This window comes from Syngnathoides biaculeatus, chromosome 2 (assembly GCF_019802595.1).
Source record: "Syngnathoides biaculeatus isolate LvHL_M chromosome 2, ASM1980259v1, whole genome shotgun sequence".
Lineage (NCBI taxonomy): Eukaryota > Metazoa > Chordata > Actinopteri > Syngnathiformes > Syngnathidae > Syngnathoides > Syngnathoides biaculeatus.
Window position 1 is genome coordinate 846748 of NC_084641.1, and position 6959 is coordinate 853706.

The following is a 6959-nucleotide window of genomic DNA, read 5'->3' on the forward strand; positions in this document are numbered from 1 at the left end:
CCATCTGTCATGAGAATCACGAGATTTTATCCAGTGAATAGCTCAATAAAGCACAGAGAAGCACGATTCAGCTCAGTCTGTCGTCATTTATAGCCTCCTCATTGTCTGGCTTTTTAGTGATTTATTTTTTATTTTTAAGTGGACATTTTCCATTTATTACTGAATGCTGTATACCATTCAAGGCCTCACCAACACTTAAAGGGGCAATATTGAGAATTTACATTTACCAAAACACATCTATTCATAGATCTTTAGGTATAGTTATTCTAGAATTAGCTATTTTACAGGACATAATGACTGACAGTTTAGCAATCTGAAAGCACTGAATTCCATGCTTTCATTTCTAACATTTTAGCTTTGTGAAGCGGGGATATACTACAGTATATATATATATATATATATATATATATATATATATATATATATACACACATCTCCATATTTTTAGCTGCTTTTCCTCACAAGGGTCATGGGGAGTGTTGAAGCCTATCCCAGTTGTCAACGGGCAGGGGGGGGGGGGGGGGGGGGAGAGACACCCTGAACTAGTTGCCAGCCAATCGCAGGGCACATAGACAAAAGCCACACTCACAATCACACCTCGGGGCAAATTAGAATGTCCAATTAATATTTCATGTTTTTGGGATGTGGGAGGAAACTGGAGTGCCCAGAGAAAACCCACACAGACACGGGGAAAACATGTAAACTCCACACAGACTGGGCCGGGATTTCAACCCCGGTTCTCAGAACTGTAAAGCGAAAGCTCTAACCAGACAACACCATTTAGTGGTTCAGCCAGGCTTTCAGGATTTTCTGATTTTTTTTTTGCTTTGTTTCAAGTTACAGTATATACTGTACTCTTCTTACTGATACTTTGAATATACTTTGAACACCTTGGAAGCTCTCTGTAGACCACTTCTTTCAAAACTTTTTAGAAATCACATCAAATTTTGCTTCCTGTTTTGTCATATCCTCATGTGCACTTATTTTATTCCTTGCCTTCTCGTTAGTCCTTCGTCTCCGCCTGTTTCTTTAATGCCTTCTTTCCATGCATCTTCCAGTGGGATCCCTCCAGCCACTTGTGTCTCTTCCAGGTGTGCCTCGTTGTCTTGTCAGTCTAATTTTATTTAGTTCCCCGCTTTCTTTCAGTCTTTGTTTCTTTACCGCTCTCACTTTTCCTGTTCTATCATGTCACATTTCCTGTTGTGCTGAGTCTATTCCTCGTGTCTACACTGTAGACTTTTGATATCCCTGGCAGAGGAAACAAAACCTGCATCAAATGAATATTCCAGTTGTTCCTGCGTGGACGGTTCCCAATGCTAAAATTTGAGCCGAACATCCTCACCAGTTGGTCATTGTAACTTCAAATCTCCGCCATCTTGTCCTCTTCTGTCATCTTTCTCTCATTCCTCTTGTCCTCTTTTAGCCCTATTATCTTCAGTGCTTTCATGTTTGTCCTCCTTTGTGCGGCGTTGTTTCTGAAGCCGCATCTTGTCTAAATTCTTCCATCGCGCTGGCTCGGCTCATTTGAATGCCTTCGCTCCAGGGCCGCTGCACACTTGAAACCAATCGGGGCTGCTTACTGCGCTCAGTTAATTGCTCGCCGACTCACTCCCCACAGCCTCGATGTTTTCAGGGGTGTGAGTGGAATGGAGTCGTTCACAGTTCAGCTGGATGCCTTAAACGTTTTGTCACATGTGAAATAAGACTTTGTTTTGAATTTCCTGCGATCTGGATCAGATCAAGATGAAAGTTGGTGTGAAATTAGACCACTTGTCGGCTAAAAAAAAAAAAAAAATAAGAAGTTACTTTTTTTTTTTTTTTTTTTAAGTAATGACGCCTGGTCAGACTTTGGTTTCACTGTCCTAGGTTTATCAACTAACAGAACAACACCCCCCAAAATATATATAACTAGGTTATGGTGAAGGTTTAAAAGTAACTATCTCGAGAGCGGAATCTAACAGCAGGATCGACATCTGGAAAAAACTGAAGCTCCTCCCATTCATCTTCTAGCTTTGTAGATTCTCCTCAGCAAGAACTTGCCTGAGTTGTCATCACGTGGTGCACGAGTGGGACATAAAATGCTGGCTTAATTAAAAGACAAAAAAAAAAAAAAAAAAAAAAAAAAAGAAGATTTTGCTAAAAAACAAATGCTAGGACCAGCACAATCATTTACAACCTCCCCCAACAATGGAACAGTCATGAAGCAAAAAAACCCATGAAAACCCCTGACTTGTACAAGCTGGACTTTTTACGAGTAACACTAACTACATTGACTATACTATCTACACTATATCAAAAGTACAGTTTCTACACTACACATCAGATCTACAAGAGGTAATGTGTTGCATTTCTGGTCTGCTACAGCAAAAGTGAAGGCTGTGAATCATAGCTTTAATACGCAAACCTTGTGTAAATAGCTCATTGTGTTGATCAGGGGGAAAAAAAAAAAGAAGCCTCTTAACTCTGGACATCAATGACTTATGTATACTTACTGATAGACGCATTTCTTCAGAAGCCACTGATGTACATGTAGCGCCGCTCTAGTGTTTAATACTTTGATGAGAGGTGCCTAACCAGAGCTAATCAATTAACTTAATGGTAATTACTCTAAACTTCTATTAAGACTTTACTTTGTACTTGTGCACCTATTCCCTCTCAAAAGGTCTCTGATAAACTATTATCCCTTATGAGTTAAAGTTATCCTTATCGAAACAACCAAGTAGTCCACTCAAACATCATACTATCACAATTGACTTTTCAACAGTCCTTGTCGAACACGATCAATTTTGATAAATGTCCGACATTATCTTTTCTCTTTCCTTCCACCAACCTCAAGTCCCTCGCACTTCTGTCTCTCTCTCCTTCTCGAACTTTCCCAGCACGTCACTTTCTGTTCTTCTTAAACACAGGGTACTGTCATGAACGGGGCTCGAGGGTGGACCCAAATGCACGACTCCAGAGACAAGCAGACAGTACAGAGGAAACCTTTATTCGGTCCAAGGTCAGGGATCAGGCAGACAGTCCAAACAAGCAGAAGTAACAATGCGGCAGGCTTACAAGGGTGGTCAGTGGACAGGCGTGGGTCGGTACACAGAGAGAAGAAGTCAGGCAAACGGGAGTGCGGGAACGAGGCATCAAGGACAACGATCTGGCGGCGGACAAGTCGTCCCCCGGGTCCTATATATACTGGGAGGTATCAGCCGGGACAAGGTGCAAGTGTGCACTGACTAATTGGCTGGCCACGCCCAGCCTGGGCAGAAAGCCAGGGGCATGACAGTTACCATAATCAATTGACAGACCAAAGTATTATTTCCCCCCATAAATTAATAGCACATTTTAATACAAATCCCTCCAAAAGAAAATAAAATCAGCACACACACATTAACAGATATTCCACCACCTGTTATAAAGAAAACCTATAACCTAATTGCTCTTCCATTTATTTGAACTTTTAACTGGAGCAATTTTTAACCGGGTTACATCTTGTATGCATGCACTTTTCGGTGGCTATACGAGGAATGAACGTCTCAAGGGAGAGTCTCGGACAAACTCGAGGGACACCTATGCAAGTTTCAGTTGTGGTATCATGCAACAAACAGTCGAGACATTTTTATTCTTCCTTATCTACCTAAATGAGAGCTTGCCAATCAGATTGCTGACCTCCGGAAACAGTCCAGTCCCAGGTTTTTGGATGGAGGGAGGGAGGGAGAAAAAGACAGAGAGTGAGTGAGAGAGACAGAGAGCGAGAGAGAGAAAGGGAGAGACTCTTGTTGTGTTCCCAGAATCCATCTCTTTAAGTGAACAAAGTGGGTAAAATGCAGAGTGGTTTCACAGCACATTGTGTAAAAATAAACCCAAAACTAACAGTCTTAAGAGATCGTTAAATGGATGATATGCTTAATTGTATTCTAAGGATGACTTTGCTCCTGTTAGATGAATACAAATGAAGCTGAAAGAAAAGTCCATAGAAGCATTTTCTGCCCATGCATTTAACCTATCAAACCTTAACAACTCCAGTTTGAGGTGTTCACTTGACTGTTTATTGCTGTGCATCTTCAGTGGGCTTCACTGTATTCACTCCATTTTGTATCCTGTGCATGAATACGAGATGACCTCAAGCCTGTTATAATCACAACCGTACACAAGGAATAGTAACTGAGAAATGTAATCAGGATTTACCTTTCTTCTAATCTATATCACCAAATGTAAATTGGAGCAACAGCAAAAAAAATAAAAATAAAAAAAATCGGGTGTTATCAGATTATATGATTTGCATAAATAATACAATTCCTCCGATACATTCCAACATTCACGTCACAGCGCGAAAGTTGAGCAGTGAGGCTGTCTTGAATCTGATTCTTTGGATGATTTCCAACCTTGTGCAGGGTCCCACAATCAATTTGGGGTTGTTGTATTGGCAATAAAAGGTCGTAACAGTCGCTCATGGAATCCTTACTGTCATCAAGGGAAGGAAAGGGCCAATTTATCTTACTGTGCTTGGGTACATTTGTATACTCATAAATTTGTAGCTAATAAATAATGCATCAGGACTATAATGGTAAGAGTAGTATATTTGAATCGGGGATCTGTGTGGAAGCATTTGATACAATGCAAGAATGCTTTGTGTACATTGTGGCGCCTGGCAGCGAATCGCCTCCCAGCACAGACTGACAGGATTCTTCTGGGGATGCGGCTGATAACCATGCACACAGAATTAGTATGCATGCTGAGTGTAAAGGAGTAATTTGGATGAAGGAAATATCGCAAAGCACATGCGAGAGTCCAATTTTGGTGTCATAGAGAAAAACTCAACACTTTATCCTGAAAAAGCTCAACAAGGTAAAGCCTGTGTACATCAAATGTAATGCATGATTATTCCTTTCATATATTAATACATTTGGGGAGTATATCACAGCGTTACTATCTTTTTTTGTATACATTTTCTTTTGAATTTTATGACTGATGACGTATACGGTTGCATGATCCCATGTCAAGTTTTTCAGGGGCGGCTAAAAATGCTTCTTAACTCCGGCGCGTGCATTATGTGCCATCTTCTTCTTTCCTTTCACCTGGGAAACGCCATCCATCCCCTTGTGCATCGAGTGACCTCCCGTTTGAAGTTGATTTTCCAAGTAATACTGATATGCGGTTGAAATACCACGTTTCATTCCAGGCTACAGATGCATAATGTGCACCTTTAATTAACACCATCCACTTCTGTAATCACATGTTCACGCAAGTCACATTTATAAAATGGCTTGCTGTCCTTGCAAAGGCATCTCTTTAAAGGTTGGGAAAATAATTTTCATCTTTGTTGAAGGGCTTTAATACATTCCTCCCATATCAAGGTTTACATATTGTACAAAAAACGAATGCTAAGGTATGTTCAGCACAACACAACACATTTTCATGGTTTACCAATATTTATTGTGCAAACTGAATACACAAGCGGTTATGTACGATACATACAGAAGATACAGTATGGTACTGTATATTGATATATGGTACAGTTTATATTGAATCGTGGATAGAATTGGAAATGTTGTTGATCTGAATTGAGATGTGTCTTACACATCATTACGTATTGAAAATATCTCTCAGAATGATACGATCCCAACAATAAACATTGATTAGAATCACACTCAAAAGATTCATTTTGATCAAAGAGGAAATATCAACCCCATTGCACATTGAATGATGCACCATATGTCACGCAGTGTGCACGGTTAAGTAAGCAGTTTGCATGAGTTGCCGACGGTCGGCTGCTGGTTTCCACAAATCGTAGCAACGTTGCAGATAACAGCCAAGAATCAGAATCTGCCAAGGATCTCAAAATCCCACAAGGAGTTTGGCAGGCTGTGCTTCCTCCGAAGGTACTGAAAGCCCATCGTCTGCTGGACTTTGCGGCGAGATGGCAACACGAGGTCTGGGTCTGCCGCTATGTTGATCTTTTGTTATTTCAAGATGACTCACATCCTGTTTGTGGTTGTTCAACACTGAGGTCAGAGGTGCGATGGTGGATGGAGGTGCTGCTGGGGTGGGTACAGAGTGTGAAAGTGCAGTACAAGATGTTCAAGTCGTCAGACAGTCATTGGTGATTGTAATCCTCGCCAGACCGAATCATAAGCTCTAAATTTTTCTCCCATCTTTTTCTCCATTGTGTCTTTTTTGCGATATTAAGTTCTCTTGTTAGCTGATTTCCAGCGTGATGGTTCATGGTTTTGTCCTCACTTCAATAAGGATCCTCTTTAGCCTGGCGCAGTTGCTGAAGTTCGCCTCTGTTGGTCCACACACATCAGTAAACCATCCATCCATCCATTTTCTTTTCCCACTTATCCTCACGAATATCGTGGGCAGGGCTGGAGCCTATCCCAGCTGTCAACAGGCAGGAGGAAGGGTGCATCCTGAACTGGTTGCCAGCCAATCGCAGGGCACATACAGATGAACAACCATTCGCACTCACAATCACACCTAGGGGCAATTTAGTGTCCAATTAATGTTGCATATTTTTGGGATGTGGGAGGAAACCGGAGTGCCCGGAGGAAACACACAGGGACAACATGCAAACTCAGCAAAGGCGGGGTCGGGATCAAACCCAGGTCCTTAGAACTGTGAGGCCAACGCTTTTACCACCTGATCCATCGTGCCGCCTCAGTAAACCATTTTTTGTTAATATAAAAGCATATTCCATCACCTTTGGTTTTCCCCGATAAGTTTGTGATACGGTCCGCTCTGTGTAGTTGGAGAATTACGGGCCCATCAGGGATGGTTTCACTTTGTAGCCATGTTTCAATGAAGCACAGGTGGACCAAAGTCTTTACTTCTCTTTGTAAGAAGATAAACCTCCTCCATTTTGTTGTGTAGAGACCAAAGATTTGTGAGGTTATTGACTGCAGCATCATTTGGAAACCTCTCTTTGGGAGCTTGACCTGCTCTCCAGCTGTGGTGTCGCCTTTTCA

At 41.5% G+C, this 6959-nt stretch overlaps 1 long non-coding RNA gene across 1 annotated transcript; it reads right to left on the reverse strand.

Moving 5' to 3' along the window:
• Positions 1 to 560: 560 nt before the first annotated feature.
• Positions 561 to 3142, reverse strand: LOC133494629 (uncharacterized). The gene is made up of 3 exons (XR_009793346.1): positions 3058 to 3142; positions 2831 to 2953; positions 561 to 1777 (listed from the first exon to the last, which is right to left on the reverse strand). It is a non-coding gene; the product is annotated as an uncharacterized LOC133494629 (long non-coding RNA).
• Between the last annotated feature and the right edge of the window lie 3817 nt (positions 3143 to 6959).